The following is an 18,652-nucleotide window of genomic DNA, read 5'->3' as shown; positions in this document are numbered from 1 at the left end:
TAGAGTGATTAAAATTTGATTAACGGCGTAACACATGTTTTAGCCGATTTTAATCACATTTCGCTCAAAGTGTAGGCCTACATTCATTGTCAAGTCCTGAATTGACTAAATATAGTCTTACGATTGTGTTCCTTCAAATTAATTCTTGATCGCCTTCGTGGTTCAATTGGTAGTTGGTTTACAATGACTGAAGATTCAGGTTCGATTCCCGGTGGTGAAGGAGTCGTATTCTGCCAAAAAGTCAAGGTTCTTGAGAGTTTTGTCTCATTTTCCTCCATTTCACCGTCACTCTGCATTTAAAATTTAAATGTTATATTACCTCGTTAACATGTTTCAGCCTGCTATCGGCCATCTTCAAAACTGGTTGTTCCTAGTCTTTGCGCCTAGACATCACATGACCGATAACAGGCTGAAACATGTTAACGAGATAATATAAAATTTAACACAAGAAACAAATAATACTTTCCCGAAGTGACATCAAGATGTATATTAAAATGTAAATATTCGTTATCATAATTCATGAAAAGCATGACGTACTCCTCTTCCTATTTCGCTTCCTTCTGACATTTCTTCTCCTATCCTGACTTTGACTAGTTGTTGTAAGTAGATATAGAAATAAAATATATGCTAATTACATAAATTTGTGCGTTACTTCTGAGATCATCCCCGTAATTATAGGAGTGGTAAGGCACAATAAAGTTCATTAGAGGTCGAGGTGCTACCCTTCAGAATTCTTCTCCGCACAAAAAAGAAAAACTTGTTATTCATAACATATTTAAGCTGATTTATATTTTCATACAGCCTAAGTAACGAAAATAAAGGTTATTCGGGTGTCTAATACAAGTCTAATGATCTAAAATTTCTATATCTTCTAACACTCCGCTGTCTACGGTTACCGTGCTAACCGTTAGGAAATTTACAATTCATTTTGATTTTAATGATTAGCTAAGTCAATTACTACTCTTACTTATATCAGTATTTTGAAGAAACAATCTTCATGGCTTAAAAAATGTACAAAAAAAAACAAGTTACATAACTTATCACTAGGGAACGGAATTTGGAGTAGTAAAAGCTAGTATTGGCATCTACACAGTCATTTGTTTACAACCCTTTATACCAAGTCCTCCCCTCCATGACATACTCTCAGATCTCTGCACGTCAACAACAGGTGAACGGGACAGTTGTCGCATAAGAACTTCAACATGCAGGTTTGCAGTTCAGCGTAGTGAAGTGCAGGTACAATGCCGAAAGTGAAACCAACTAACAATACAGTATTGAAAGACTATATTTGTAAAACCTCCAGATCAAGTATCAAAATTCAGGAAACAATTCCCTAAATTGTCGCTTCCCCCATGTCCAGTTCCTACGAGATGGGGGTCATGGTTAGAAGCTTGCAATTATTACGCACGTCACCTCCAATCTGTGAAGAAAGTGGTCCAGTCTTTCGATACCGATGACGCGGCTGCGATTCAAATACGCCAGGAACTGCTAAATGATGAAACAATCGAGAAAGAAGTCACGGATATTAAGTCAAATTTTTTATATTTACCGGATGCCATTATTCAATTAGGAAAGTCAGGAGTAGATCTAGTTGAGCAAATAAATATTATGAGGACTATTGTAAATAAACTGAGTGCAGTAGAAGGTGAAATAGGAAAACGTGTTGGTGAAAAAATGAACAAAGTTTTGGTTAAAAATGATGGATACGATATTCTTAGTCGGATTTCAGATGTACTAACAAAGACGTTTCCCAATGACGTCATTCAACATGTGAATTTAATTGACGTATCTTGTTTCAAGTACTCTCTAATTGTCTCTGCAGATGGAGAGCGGAGTTTTTCCATGTTACAAAATTTCCTTCCTTGCAACAGAGCAAAGTTGTATTTTGAAAATTTGAAAATAATATTTACAATTTATTACAACAAGGCATAGCAAGGCATAGCATTAATTGAAAATGTCATTTCGTTTGGATCTACATATTCAGAGGCGAGTTCCATACAGAAGACAACTGTCTATCAACATCAATATGTCCACTGACACGCGAAAATGCAGAGGTTCATATTTAATTATGTATATTTGTAATGTTGTTTATTGGTTTCTTGTGCGTTGCGAAGAAAAGCACATGTAGTTCAAAAAGAAATGCAGATTATGTATGTAGGTCACTATATGTCATTAAACTATTCCATTTTTGTTTATTCTGAAATATATTTACAGACGTTGCGTGTAAGTTTGTATGAAGTGGACTGTACTCTTCCATGCGCCGTGACGCAGCTCGCTTGACAGTCACTGAGCTACGAATATCTATACTACGTTTCACCATTCTTTATAATACTCCAAATCCCTTTCCCTGCTTATCACTGTTTTTATATATTTACTTTTAAATTACACTTGCAAACGTTTTCACCCACCAAAGGGGCATCATCAGGTATGAAATAATATACAAATATCTAAAATCAAGTGTGTAGAGATATGTACAAAAATGCGTATTGTGTTAGTATGAGAATATTCTCTATGCGAGAGACTGTCATATTGTGGTTATGCACATGAATATTAAAAACAATAAGTAAGCTTATCATACAGCGTGACATGAGTCGTAATATCGCAAAATGCCTGAAAAAGATATAAATATATCTTATGTACACATTGCAAGGAAATATAAAACACTTGTGAATAAAATACGTGCTTATACAAATTTATGTTCAAAAGCCTTGTGCTTTTGGATAAAAACAATACTCTATGACTTATGATAAAAAATTGTCCTTGATGACTTACTTGTCCCATTTAGACATACTGTGAACATGTAGGCAATGCTTGTTGTGAAAGTATAAATACTACAAAACCTTGTGAGTGTATGAACTTATGTTCCTTCTATAAATAAATGTCAATATTTTGGGAAAGTAGCTCTTATTGACTCCCAGAGCATCGCGCAACCTGTCCCGATATGCTCGTGAACCACTTTAAAAAGCACGAGACTAAGCCAGTGATCACTAGTCGACGGATCCAAAATTTGCGGAGTCGGAAAGTTCCAGGAAGATGGGGTTTAAAAGGTGATAAAATCTTGAGCTAGTCTTCTTCTAGGATTTATTTATAACTAATCATGTAAAAAATCTGCCCCTGACAGGGAGTTTCAACACTAAACTTTCCGGTCATTTCTGAACCACGTCAAATTTCGATGGTGAATAAGTTCTGCAAATTGAAGGCGTTGTTGAAATGAAACATTACTATTTCTATTACTGCCATAACACAGGTTGCGATCAGTACGTATTTGAATCACAAACACGATTTTAATCTGTCTGTATACTCCGCTTCGAAGTGCAAAATGTTGCACTAACGTCCATAATGCAACAAATAAATCTAAATTGACGTGAAGTTAATTAGTAACTTATTTAACGGAAACAGACTCTCAATTCGTTATTGGCTTTCACGGGTATAGGACTAGACCTAGACTAATGGGCTTTCATTGAAAGCACACTAGTTGTTGTTACGTTCTGCTGAATAAATAGTAAAATACTCAACAGTACGAACGGTAGTAGGGCAACGATATATAGAGTCCGCCAAAAGAATGTATACACTCTTTAAGGAACAAAAACTATTTATTATGTGTTCGTTTTACATCTAAATACTGATCACACATGTAGTAGTACTGTCTTCAGTTAAGCACATGGTTACTTTAGATCAGACGTCTCAATAGGGCCTTCTCAGAGCACTTCCTCCTCTTTCTCTTTTTCAATGTAAGAGTGGAACAAGATGCAGGAGAAGTTCGTGTATCTCCGGATGACGTCATTGACCGCGACGTTTGAATAGACATCTGCAACCGCTACGATGTAACAGTCAGTCATTGTGTCCATCTCCGAGGAAAGAATGTTCTTATTACCGCAAATGTATGAAGAAATAAAAGCTTTCATAGGGAAAGCGAAATTGTGGGAGACGCAAGTTTCAGTGGGTAACTGTTACCACTTTATTAATCTAAAATTGTTACCTGATTTGAATCAAGACCAGTGTAACAAATATAATGAAATACTGAAGGACTTGAGAAAAGAATTTCAGATCAGATTTAAGATTTGAATAGTTCTAATTTAAAGTAATTGCTTGTGAATTTCTAAGGTGTTTAGGTTATTTTTAATTATTGAAAACATTACGAAATATATTATTTAACTATTATTGTAATTAATATATTAATATAAGCGTAACGTAAGAATACTTACTTTAACAACCAACAAGTTTTTATTGTAATTTTATTATTATTATTTAATTGAATTTTATTTTATTAAATATAGTATAAACTTAAAAAAAGAGCGATACCAAAAACCTTTATTAGAAATGAAATATTGTTATTGTTTGGTCAACTGTTCGAAGACAGGTCTGAACCTCACAAGTGATACCAACAAGGCACCACTTATGAGTCAACTAGGCCAGGAGATAATGGAGTTAGGTGGCCAGTTCCTGGTGCTTAAATAATTACGTAACATGTATGGTTCTTCATGCTTCAGATGTCTTCTTTTTACTCATAGATAGTATATAATTAGAAAATAAATGTATTATTGTTATTATTATTATTATTATTATTATTATTATTATTATTATTATTAACTTATTATTACTGCAAACTACTTAAGAAATTCCTTCCGAAAACAACCGTCTATAGTGACAGTACAACTCAAAAGTGCAGCTTTGTGGCATTTCTCCCGCGACAGTTACAACTTAGCTCGCTCATGCGTGTGACATTAATCAGCGATCGGCTATCTTCGGGTACTGCGCTTATCTCTTCAGCTGACTATGTTATTTATACTTGCTCTCTATAACAACTTTTATGCGTTGGCCTTGAGACGCCTGCTTTAGATGTTCAAAATGTTCGCCGTTGGCGGCCAGACACATAACGCAACGACGAGCGGTAGCAGCAGATGTTTCAATGAAGATCGCTGCACATGCCGCTGTAATTTCCTGGCGAAGGTCCTCCAGCGTGCGCGGCTTACGTCGATAGACTAGATCTTTCACAGTTTCCCACAAGAAAAATCCATAGTGGTTAGGTCTGGCGACCGTGGGGGAACTCAATGGGCCCTCTTCGTCTAATCCAATGTCCCTGCAGATTTGAATAATTTCAAGGGAAAAATTGTTCCGGGGCCGGGTATCGATCCCGGGACCTCTGGTTGAACGTACCAGCGCTCTACCACTGAGCTACCAGGGAACTCACCCGACACCGTCTCAATGTTTCCCTTTATATCCACACAACTCGCGTGGGCTGACGAAACGCCAGAGACCCACGAGTGCACACAATCTCTGTGTGACTTGGAATTGTGGTTTTCTGTTAACGTACACAGTAACGTATATATTATGCAAATTATGCATATTATTATGAAATTATTCAAATCTGCTTTACAGGGAGCTTCATCTGAAAGACTAGATTTGCATAATATATACGTTACTGTGTACGTTAACAGAAAACCACAATTCCAAGTCACACAGAGAATGTGTGCACTCGTTGTGCGTCTCTGGCGTTTCGTCAGCCCACGCGAGTTGTGTGGATATAAAGGGAAAAGTTGAGACGGTGTCGGGTGGAGTTCCCGGGTAGCTCAGTGGTAGAGCGCTGGTACGTTCAACCAGAGGTCCCGGGATCGATACCCGGAACCGGAACAATTTTTCCCTTGAAATTATTCAAATCTGCTTTACAGGAAGCTTCACCTGAAAGACTAGATTTGCATCCCTGCAGATTGTCATCCAGGAAAGCTCGTACGGCTACGTGGTAGTGTGGTGGCGTTTAATTGTTAGGCGGGTTGGGGGTTCTGTTTCGTACTCCCGCCTCCACTGACGCTGCACTTCAACGGGATTATGAAACCTCACAAAGCACTTCAGAATGCATTTTCGCTGCTCGAACGTCAAACGTGCTCCAGCTATTTTGTGTTTTCTCACTATCGTGATGAAAGTATCGACATCTGTTGAGCGAAAGACCGTAGGGGAGAAGTGGGTACAGTGAGACAGGGAGAACAGTGTGACATTTTTTATTAGATGGTGAATTTTGATGTTGAAATGTTTGTAACAGTGGAGTTGTATGTTGCATGAGTAAAGTAACAGTATTTTCATACTCGATTTGATTCTAGTTATAAAGGTGAGTGATGAAAAATAATTCGTAATTTTTCACTCTAGAAGTAAAATTTTGGCTTGTGTTTAATGAAGGTTATATTGGATATACAAATTAAATAGAAATATGAATGTTTTGTTACCTAATACTATGGTATTTTACGTCATGTTTTGCAAAATTTCGTCTTTCTTGTCTTGATTTTGAATTGACGATGCCATTTTTAAACGAACTATGCGTAAAGGGAACAGTGAGACATGCCATTGAAGGGTACACTGAGACGTCTTACTGTTCCCATTTACCAATGATTTGTAAAAATTAGCTGTAATTATATTACATTTATCGGTAACTAACATTAAAAATGAACATACTAGTAACCAATTTAGGAACTAAAGCTTAAAATAATGGATACATTACATTTTAATGATTTCTTAAATAAAAAATTGTTCACAAAATTAAAAAAAAATTAAAAAATAATAAAGCATTAAATTAAATTCTTACAATTATAAGCTTTGTTGTCACCAAAAATTTATTTTATTTTTTAGCAAAAGTTTGAAAAGTCATGGAAAATTCACTTTTCCAAATGTTCCAGATGTTTCAATGATTTCGAAGTCAGACATCAAAATGATTATAAATAAGTCTACAGAACATGGCAAGATAAAGAGACAGCAAACTTTCTTTTCTTTTGAAATAAATGTAAATCATTTCAATGTCCTTTTATAGACACTGGTGTCTCACTGTACCCTCCTGAATGGGAACAGTGAGACATTTGCATTATTTTAACAAACACGCATTGTATATTATGTCCTTTATCTATTAACATTTGTTTAAGTATTATTGTACTCCATGTTTTAATGTATATTTCTGTTGCACTTGATTTTAAAAATACTTGAAATTTCTCTTGCATACATATGTCCTAATATTTTGTGTCTCACTGTACCCACTACTCCCCTACTACAACACACTCGTAATTAAAATCAATTGTCAATATCATTATCCCGATACAGTCTGACAAAGAGTATATACATTTTTTGGCGGACTCTGTATTAAATAAGTATAATTTTCAGTGATTTACGACCTCTAAAATAAATAAATTGGATGTAGCTGTCTTGATATATTAGCAATTTTTATAGACTTACAGTAAAATTCAGAAACATTATGTATGAGTCCCTTCAGACGAGCCTACATTTAGAAGCGTTGCCGCTTGTGAATAATGGATATAAATGGGTATCTTCAGACGCAGCCACAGCCACATAATAGTGGCGCTGCAGATGCTCTGAGTGGTTGGCTTTGCCGCTGGTGGCGGCCACTAAAAATGGCTCTTTCCGTCACGATATATGGGATTAAATTGTAGTTTTCTGACGGGGCCACAGCCACGCTACTATTGCAGTGGGGAATGAGTGGCGCGTTTTTGACGCTGCTAACGGACGACTGTTGGCCCACCAATTCCTTACACCGCTACGACAGTATACAGTATACAGCCTAGTTTACCACGGTGTTTTTTTTTCCGAATTTCATTGGCAATTCCTGCTAGAATCTCTTGAAATGATTTCTTAAACATGCGAAAATACAAAATAATATATATATTTATTTAGTTATTTATTTATTTAGTTATTTATTTAGATATTTATTTATTCAGTTGTTTATTTATTTAGTTAATTATTTATTTAGTTAGTTAATTATTTATTTATTTATTTATTTATTTAGTTTTTTATTTATTTATTTAGTTTTTTATTTATTTATTTAGTTTTTTATTTATTTATTTAGTTATTTATTTAGTTATTTCGTTATTTATTTAGTTAGTTATTTATTTATTTATTTATTTAGTTATTTAATTATTTAGTTATTTATTTATTTATTTATTTATTTATTTATTTATTTATTTGGTTATTTGGTTATTTGGTTATTTGGTTATTTAGTTATTTATTTATTTAGTTACTTAGTTATTTACTTAGTTATTTTAGTTATTTGCTTAGTTATTTATTTATTTAGTTATTTATTTAGTTATTTACTTAGCTATTTAGTTATTTATTTAGTTTATTTATTTGTAGTACTGTTGTAAATGACCAAATAAAGTGGAAAAATAGTCCTCGATTCTCTCTTTCAAAAACCAATGGATAGACCCAGACTCTTCTTCTATTTTTACGTCTGGTCTCTCTTCGCATGAGTAAAGTTGCCAAAAGTATATCTCCCTCTATGTCCATGTTCATTGGACGACAGAAAATTTCTCTACAAGAATTTAGTGTATTAAACAGCGCTTCAACGCGCTTTCGCAGCACCACTAACACGCTTTCGAACCTCCACTAACGAGCCACTAGTGACGTTGCTAATTGACCTCGTCTGAAAGGACCCTATAACCACAGTCTAGTATATAGTCACGAAACTTGAGTTTATGAGGGTGCTAGGAACAATAGACTGTGAAGGTACTATTTCGCATTGTCTGTTATGAGGCGATAGTAGCGATCCTAGTGGTTAGCAACTATCTATGGATGCATATTTACTACGTATTGAGCTTCATGTAGGCCTACGCGTACGGTATAAGTACCAATTTTTTTAAGTGTAAACGCTGATTTTATATTTAAGAGCAAACTATATGTTTTCTCTGCGTAACATTTGCGAACTCTTTTATATTTGCCAAACATTTCAAAGCATGTTAGAGCGTCATAGTAATATTAATAAAAAGAGATGTAAAGATAGAAGAATTTTTTGTAACATTTCATGCTTTGAATGCAGTGTATGAATGAATATGCCGGAAATTAAAATATTTCGCATACAACAGCCCGCCAGCGTGCACTGGAGCTCAACAAAACGGTATTTGAAAATCTCAAACAAATATTGAAAATACATTATTCTTCTTATATTTTAATTCTGTAGCTTTAAGGCCTATATACATATTGGTATAGCTATCACATTGCCTTCTGAATGGTAAATTATGTAAATATTCATACAAATTAAAAAAATATATATATAAATTTCTAAGCGTTGCAATTAAGTTAAAAAGTCTCTTATGTAGATTAAATCGTTATTCCCGAAGTGTTTACTTTTTTAGCGTTTTGGTTTATAACTTTTATTTATTTTTGTAACATACAGTACTCTACAAAGCGAACATTTTAAATTAGATATCAAAAGAAACTTCACATAAAGTTTACACAATTAATAATAATTGAAGAGCTTTCTCCCAAAACGAGTTAAGTCCATTTTCATAATTTCACAGCAAGGACAAAAAAAATGTGCATGCTGTTTTTACTTATGCTGGATATTTCCTGTTCGTTTCTCATTGTTTTAGACAAATATGTTTTCAGCATAGGTAAAATAATAAATTCTCAGTTTAAATCTACGTTTTAAATAGGACCATTTCTAAAGAAATAAATTAACATTACAAATTCTGTTTGATACTATTTATTGACCAAAAGGGACAGTACAAAACATGTTTGTGTATGTAAATTTATACATTACATTTATACAAAATTCTCATCATACACCTGGACATACATGCTACAAGATGCTACCTATTGCCCTAGGGTCAACGGCGAACATCTGATAATAACAGGGCGAAACTTTTAGTAGTACGCGGAAATATGTAAACATGATACTTACCACGTAAGTATTTTACAAAAGATGAGGAAGACGAATCCCAGAAAAGTATGTATTTCATATGATAGGAAGATGAGCTGACAACAAGGTGGTAGTTTTCTTGGAAAACCATAAAACTTAATAAGGGTTTCGTCCACACTGTGGAGTAACGGTTAGCGCGTCTGGCCGCGAAACCAGGTGGCCCTAGTTTTATTCCCTGTCGGGGCAAGTTACCCGGTTGAGATTTTTCCGGGGTTTTTCCTCAACCCAATATGAGCAAATACTAGATTACTTTCGGTGCTGGACCCCGGACTCATTTCACCGGCATTATCACCTTCATCTCATTCAGGCGCTAAATATCCTAAAATGTTGATAAAACGTCGTAAAATAACCTACTATACAGACAGAATAAGGGTTTCGCATTGTGTTTCAACTTTCAATAGAGATAGACTAGGTCACTGTCCTAATGTCTCGATCTCTTTCTGAAGTGTTTGTGCAAAGATTTTCCCTACGCTACCTGCTTTGCAGTTGGAAAATAACAGTAGCCTACTATTGTGCTTTTAAGTAAGCAATTTCCGAGAGAGGAATATTGTCGGAATTTTTAGTATGAGTTTGTATTAACAAAATAATAATTCGCATCAACTACAGACGTGGACAAATTATTAACAAAGTTGACGATTTTATGACAAATCTGTTTACAAAATTTGACTTTTCAATTTAGACTACAGTTGACAATTTTGCATATTTCTATCATTACAATAGATAGAAATATGCAAAAATGTCAACTGTAGTTTAAATCGAAGAGTCAAACTTTGTAAAGATATATAATAAAAATATTCATATTTTGCTAATCATTTGTAAATGTGCAAAAATGTCAACTGCTGTTTAAATTGAAGAGTCAAATTTTGTAAAAATATAAAATAAAAATTTTCAGTTTTGCTAATAATTTAGAAATATCCAAAATGTAAACTGTAGTCCAAATTGAAGAGTCAAATTTTGTAAAAAACATATAATAAAAATCTTCAGTTTTGCTAATAATTTGTAAATATGCAAAAATATCAAATGTAGTCCAAATTGAAGAGTCAAATTTTGTAAAAAAAAATATATACAATACAAATCTTCAATTTCGCTAATAATTTCGAAATACGCAAAAATGTCAACTGTAGTCTAAGCTGAAGAATCATATTTTGTAAAAATATGTAATAAAAATCTTCAATTTTGCTAATAATTTGTCCACGTCTGTACAACCTATTAATTTTAAATGATTCGATTATTCGATTGAATATTTTTGATCGTCCATTTCGAATCTTGCGTACACCACTTTTAACACTTGAATATAAGTAATTGATTAACTAGCGGACTTACTCGTGTTAATTATGTAAAGTTCTACATTGGACAGACAGGCAGATCATTCCAAACACGCTACAAAGAACACATTAAACCAGAGGACACAATATATCTACATACGCCGATCACGTAACCAATGCTAACCATACATACAATAACATAAATGCGGACATGGAAATCCTACACATACAACCCAAGAACCAAAAACTCAACACAATAGAACAATACGAAATATACAAAGACACTAAAACACACCCTGATCAAATTCTCGACACACAGATCAATTTCAGTACATACACACTATTTGACTCCACTATTCAACACCTTTCAACAATCAAACGCACCCACATAACAGGGAGAGAAGTTCGAGATGACGCCGAAACAGCTGTAAGCCGCACAGACTGTAAAAACATGTTGGAGTTGTTCATCTCGCCTCTCCGAGTAGAGCATCTCGCCGTTCACCTCGCCATGCATCTCGCATCTCGCCTCAACAGAACATAGTGAAGCAATTCACCTCGCCATGATTCTCGCCGTTACGCGTACAATGAGTACAGATGTGAGATTCTCCACGAACACAACGTGGTAAATACTAATAAATTTATTGGTCGTACATATTAGTACTTAAAAATGTTTACAAATTCTGACAGTGTTAGCGATTTATCTACGAGTACTGCAATGAAGTGGTGGTTACTTTCCAACAGAAGAAGAAAATACAGCGTGCATCCAATCAATAAGGAACGCACTAAACTTGGTCAATTATATCAGCAGCTTAAAGCATTTCCAGATAGATTTTACAAATATTCAAGAATGTCTCAGTCAACGTTCAATTACATCTTGATGCTAATAGAACCTAAAATCCAAAAAGTGTACACTAACATACATAAACAACCAATCAGTGCTGATGAGAGGTCGGTAGTGACTCTCAGGTAATTAATAATTATACAGTATATAATAATGTACTATTATCAAAATTTATTACTTATTATTAGCAAAAATCTTTCACTGTCAATCACAATAAGAAACACATATTCTTTCAAAATATTGTACAAAAGTTTGACGTCGGTATAAACACTTTTTGTTCTGAAAACGAAATGATGAGTAATAATAATAATAATAATAATAATAATAATAATAATAATAATAATAATAATAATAATGGTTTTAAAAAATGAATATACTGTAATATAATAAGCAATTAAGAACTGCAAGATTAAAAAAAAATAAGAAAAGAAACTGCCCAACAAATTAACAGAAAATGAACTAATTACTGCCACTGAAAGTCTTTATTTATCTCATTTACATTAACACTTGTCAAGTTTTGGTACGACTTATTTCCTTATTAATTCTTCCTTATCCATGGCTGTAAATCCACACGGCAATATTTGTTATTAATAAATAACAATGTACACGGCCAGCAGTATCTCAACTGTGCATTTACATTGAGAGGACAGATGGAGAGAATCATGACGTTCCGTTGCGACAACTGACCAATCAGAACGCTAGTTTCAGGCAGCTGCATCCTGAAAATCAAACCAGTTTGATTCCCGCTGAACGGCGGGATGTGCGGCGATATGTGTGGCGAGATGAACTACTCCAGCATGTTTGTACCCATTATATGTCGTTGGTTTGTTTCCTAATCGCCACACGGCGAGATGCGCGGCGATATGCGTGGCGAGATGAACAACTCCAACATGTTTTTACCCTTACATAATTAACACGAGTAAGTCCGCTAGTTAATCAGTTACTTATTTTTGATCGATTAATGTTACAATAGAAATTGATCGACTAATCGATTACATCTCACAACACTAGTTTAAGTACTGATTACAGCGACTCAAATTCAAGCTGCTATAATGCTTCTCAACTGAAAGCTCCTCTCAGTGACCACCAGGACTTGCCATTTGTCAACACAAAAATTGCGCGCCTTATCCGGGAAAATCAAACGCGATCGAATTCATCTTCATTGAGAAGGCGAACGGAATCGCTCTACTCTACTCTATCTCTCAAGAAATAACTCAGGTCCAGTTTTGTATCCTGAGAAACAGCCGAGCGAGAAATGAAGATTTGAAGTTAACAAACATCAAATAAACCTTGCGAGTCATCCTAACAGTTCACAAACATTCATGGAGCTGAATTACAGCAAATTCACAGTGCTTTGCAAACGAGTAGTAATTCTGTCGGACATGCTTGCAGACGTGATTCATTGAGCTCAGAGCTAGAGACTTCTGTATACGCACCTTAGAGAATAGCTGCATGAGGGCATTAATTAGTCCTTAATCCTTTTTGAGAAAATGGAACGTGAATGTAAGCAGAGAGTAAGCCCTAGCATGAGTGCTTGTTACTGTGAAGAGCAAACGTGTTTGTGCAGAAAACAAACAAGCCACTTTGAGCTTGATTCACATTTCCACACAAACAATAGAACCATCACGCCTTTAAGGACGCAGCAATAAATTAAGCCGCTTCCCACGTCTGCGATGGAGACAGGATCCATCTTTCAACGCTAAATTCATCTAGACGCACACACTAATTACCTTTCATATCATACTTTAATGGCTGCCCAAGTGCTGATGTGTGATTTCAAGACTTTGACACTTAATGAGTGTAATAACAGTAAGAATTAAACAGTACAGTTATTGAAGTTGTAAGAAAAATTTCTGGATGTAAATTACAAACTTCATTATGCACTCCGTAGGCCTAAATGGTATGCCAGTCTCTCTGGTAAATCGGTAACAGAAGACGAGCATGTTATCTTACTGTGGCGAATTAAATTTAGACCCTCTGCGCTGAATAAGCCTAGATCAGTGATCGCCAAAACCTGTGTCGCGACACATGCCCCTGCCTCCACTCAAGCGTAACCATGGAATCATACCCCCACCCTCTGTTTACAGCCTTAACTTCGATATAAGACAGGGATAAGACGATATTAGCTCCCAATCGTGGTAGAAGAGCTCGACCTTGATCACGAGCGCATAGCGCATCCACTACATAGCGTCGTAACGTAGACGTCAGGGATGTACATGCACATGCAGTGAATAAAGGCAGCAATTACTACAATAACTTGCGTTACTAAATTTCTGGCTATGTAATAGGGCTAATTATTCAGTTATTCAATATACATGTACATATATATGTAAACGAATCGCAAAGGGAAGGTTTTTTAGGAACAAAAAGAGATATAGGAAAAGTTAATTGTATGTGAACCATTTTCTTGTTAATAGCAATTATTTATTATGTAAATACTTCACTTCATTGGTTAGGAGAAACTAATAGGGTCTACCTGCTCCACGTGTGTGATCTCTAAGTACTTTTGAGTATTTGTTGAAAAAATAATAATGACAGTATTGATTGAAATAGAGTATATTGATTGCAGGGGCGTATTTTGTGGGCTACCGGGGCTATCGGCGGTAGCCCAAGGAAATTACAAAAGAAAAAGTTTATAATATAACATAATGTAATAATTTTGTATTATTAGTTTTACCATAGTAATTAAAATTAAAGTAATTGTTAGATATATTTTGTGTAATATTAGGGTCAGCGGTAGCCCAAACCCTTTAACCAGTATACGCCACTGATTGATTGTGTGATTGTAAAATGTAGTTCTTACTCTCCAGTCGTGATTATGTAATGAGTTTTCTTAGAGCGATTTGTGAGATGCACGTAATACGAAAAAACAAATTGATTAAATTAAGATATTGAGAGCCATCATAATTTTTGGGGTCAATCATTTAAGGGGATATGTATGACTTTTAAAACTTCCGACCAAAATTTGTGAAATTTAAACTATATAAACAGATCTATAATAATATCACTGTACAAAATTTGGTGCAATTAGGTCTAATAGTTTTGAAATTATATTTCTAAGTATATTTTTATATTTACGTTACTAGAAAAGCTCCTTGCATCAAAGTTTTCAAAATGTTTAGTTCATATTTGCTCAAAATCCTGAAAATAGTCATTGGAATAAAAGTAAATTAGCTTTTTGAGCTTAGTAATAGTATAAGTTAAAGTGCAATCAAGGATAAAATATTATTTCTAAATTAAAGAAACGCGTAGTCTAATAAAAGTGAATATCCAGAAACAAGCAACAAATAAAACATCAACAATACATTTAAAATAAAGAAATAAAAGGAATCTAGATACTATCTGCTGACCCAAATGTAAATTAATTTACCTTCGATGTCAATTCCGAAATGAATTTATTTCTCTCTTCTCCTGAATAATGCCTATATCTTTTCATGTTGCGTCTCATAATGCCGTTTTATGTTGCTTTTTTGCAAATGATATTTTTTTTTACACAACAAACACTGGACTTCTTCACCATGTTCGAAGCATAAATATTGTATCTTCCACTCTTCCTTGAAAGCTTTAAGCGCTTCCGTTCCGTCATGATGCGCTGTGTTCTAAGATCTGTACATCCTTTAGCAATGTTTACAGGTAAAAGAGCTCCGCGCGCGCGCAGCGGGCAGAAAAGAGGTCTCGCTCTAAAGTACTAGTCGCCATCGCAATACTGATAGAAGACAAGACATTTATCAGCAGCGGACTTACACATATAATACAAGCGTGCAGGATAATATGTTTCGATATCTTTTCCAAAACAGAAAACAGATAATATGTAAAAACTTAATTTTAAGGGGCATGGGAGGGAAAGTATTTCTTTCGTGCAGATGGCAAAAATATAAGATACTTAATTTGTTGTAAAATTTTAAATGAAGTATAAAAGAACAATGTACGTTGTCATTATTCTTCTTCATACAAATACTACCATGCCGTTACCTGTAAATTGAATATTTCATTAATAAATGAACAATGAAAAGTATCGGCTTCTATGTCTTAAACTGAGTAAAATACTTCGACGTTTTCTTTCGACGTATGTAGTGTAATTTGAATATTTCATTAATAAACACACAATAAACAGTATCGGAGTAAAATACTTCGACATTTTTTTTAAGTATGTAATATAATTTACAATTTCGTGACCAGCCTAATTTCAAATATCTGCTGATGTAAAATACACGTTCTTTTTATGGTAAATAAGAAAATATATTTTATTTTATTAATAGTACAAAAATAATGAATAGGAGGATAAAAGTTAACACGGAAAAAGTATGTGTAGTTAGTAAGTAGAAGAATATTATATTGTTTTGGTTTTTGGTCACAGTCCGTCTCTGCAGTGTTATTCTCTGTATTACCTGAGGAGATAGCCATTCCACCCCTCTCCCGGCGATAGTGGTGTGCGGGTTGCATTTATATTACGTCACAATTTCGTGGTGTTTGGCAACCACTGGCCTAGATGGATCGAAAATTTCCTCAGAGAAACAGACAAAAAAGTTACCAAAATTTCCTTAAAGAGACACGGAATTATCTATCTTTACATTTATAATTTATGTCTTGCATATAGAAATTTTTCTCTAAAACTGTTATAGCTAAAAAGCTTATTTTGTCCATAGACCTACTGAGAAATAATTTGTCTCTCATTCGTATACATTTTTTTCTAATTTTCAGTGTATTACTCCCTGTAACATTTCCAAAATCTGACAAATTTGAAGAACATTGTTTCATTACGTGTAAAAGTTCTCAATAAACAATTCCTGAAATTTTCAGCTTTCTAGATTAAATAGAAGTCTGTAGGCCTACATACGCTTTGAAGAACCGATAGGGGAATTTGGACCTAACTGACAAAAGATCACGTGAGAAGATAGTTAAGAGATTTATTTCTCCCTAATGTTAAGAAAGGCACAATAGTACTTATGGATCCTTGGAGTGGTCAGATATATAACTCTATATTTACTAATGAAGAAGTAAACAATACTTTACATAGTAAGACAATTAAAACACATTATGCCTCCAAAAACTATAAGATTTGTGCAACCCTTGGATGTTAAAATGTTATCTTTTATTTAACGACGCTCGCAACTGCCGAGGTTATATCAGCGTCGCCGGTGTGCCGGAATTTTTATCCCGCAGAAGTTCTTTTACATGCCAGTAAATCTACTCACATGAGCCTGTCACATTTAAGCACACTTAAATGCCATCGACCTGGCCCAGGAAGGGTATTTAGACATAAAATTATTTGTGAAAACATTCCAAACACATTGCACGATAAGAGCTTCATAATGGCATTACATTCTATTGTGTATCAACAGTTTCATTCACCTGTCCTCAATGATATGCTAATATATGCGTGGCAGAGGTGTGGATATGTGACGGAGAAACATGTGAGAAAATTTGATAACGTTCTTGCAACAATATTACATATTGGAAACATCTGTATGTTACAATAATTCAATAATTAAATTTATTAAGCCATTAAACATAAAGTGATAGGCTTCGTCATAAAAAAACATACATTTGAAAATACACAAATAATTGAAAACAGTAATTAGAATGAAAACACAAAACATTTTGAAACTCTAAAATTAATTAAAACACTTAACTCATATGTAATAATTGTAACTAATATAAATAACTTTATTTATTAAAAACTATTTCGTATGAATTTATGTTAAGAAACTCATCTACAGAGTAGAAAGGATTAATTAAAAGCCAATTATAAAATCTAGTTTTGAAACTATTGGTTGGTAACTTATAATATTGCATGGGATGATTATTATATAATTTCATCCCCATGACACAAAAATTTGTACTAGTTTTATGTAATCTACAGTATGGAATATTAATTTATTCACTATTTCTAATTTAATGATCATGTATATTTTCTATTAATGAGTAATTGTTTATATTTGTCGAGTGTAAAGGCCTAGGTCGTAAATACAGGGTGTTTCAAAAATACGGGGCATAATTTCAGGTATGTATTTCCCACATGTAGACAATCAAAATAGTTCATTACAACATGTGTCCGGAAATGCTTTATTTCCGAGTTATGGCCTTTACAACATTGAAATTCACCGGAACGTTTTTCTTTCCGCAGGTCGTTTTTGGCATGCTGCAGTCACCTGGTTCTATGCCCGGATTTTAAATTTATTACATATTGTATTATGTCACCATGTCTTACTTTTCCATCTTATACACAGGTCAAACGATGTTTTCATTTGTGTCCCCAACGAGCTAGAAGCACAGTCTAGTATATACAGTCGCGAAGCTCAATACGTAGTAAATATGCAAACATTACATAGTTGCTGACCACTAGGATCGCTAATATCGCCTCATTACAGGCAATACAAAATAGTACCGTCACAGTCTATTGTTTCTAGCACCCTCAAAACTCAAGCTTCGTGACTGTATATTATAGACTGTGCTAGAAGTAAGAATATTCTTCTAGCTCGTTGTGTCTCCCTACTCATAACGCGTCGCCACAATGATGCTTAAAGGAGCAAGAACACGTGAAACAGTGAGAGAGTAAAGTGTAGGTAATGGTATTTTTGTGTTACATATCGTGCACAGTGATATTTTAAAATGAGTGCAAGTGTCCCAGCAAGAAAGAAGAGTAAATACTTCTTCGCAGAATTATAAATCAGAGTGGGAAAATTATGAAAAGTTTAAATGGTAGTTATGCAAAAACAGGAAAAGGGATCGTTTTTCGTCTGTTATAATCGCAGATAATGCAGTACTGTCTTTAATATCATCTTTAAAATAAATCTTCTTCTATCTAAAAATAGTTTGTCAATATACAAAAAACTCCTGATCAATACATTTTAATGC

At 34.2% G+C, this 18,652-nt stretch overlaps 1 protein-coding gene across 1 annotated transcript in view; it reads right to left on the bottom strand.

Annotated features, from left to right (window-relative positions):
- Positions 1–18,652, bottom strand: part of LOC138697712 (neuropeptide F receptor-like) — a 469,909-nt gene that overhangs the window by 350,150 nt on the left and 101,107 nt on the right. The window lies entirely within an intron of this gene.

This window comes from Periplaneta americana, chromosome 4 (assembly GCF_040183065.1).
Source record: "Periplaneta americana isolate PAMFEO1 chromosome 4, P.americana_PAMFEO1_priV1, whole genome shotgun sequence".
NCBI lineage: Eukaryota > Metazoa > Arthropoda > Insecta > Blattodea > Blattidae > Periplaneta > Periplaneta americana.
This window is presented reverse-complemented; position numbering and strand designations above follow the sequence as displayed.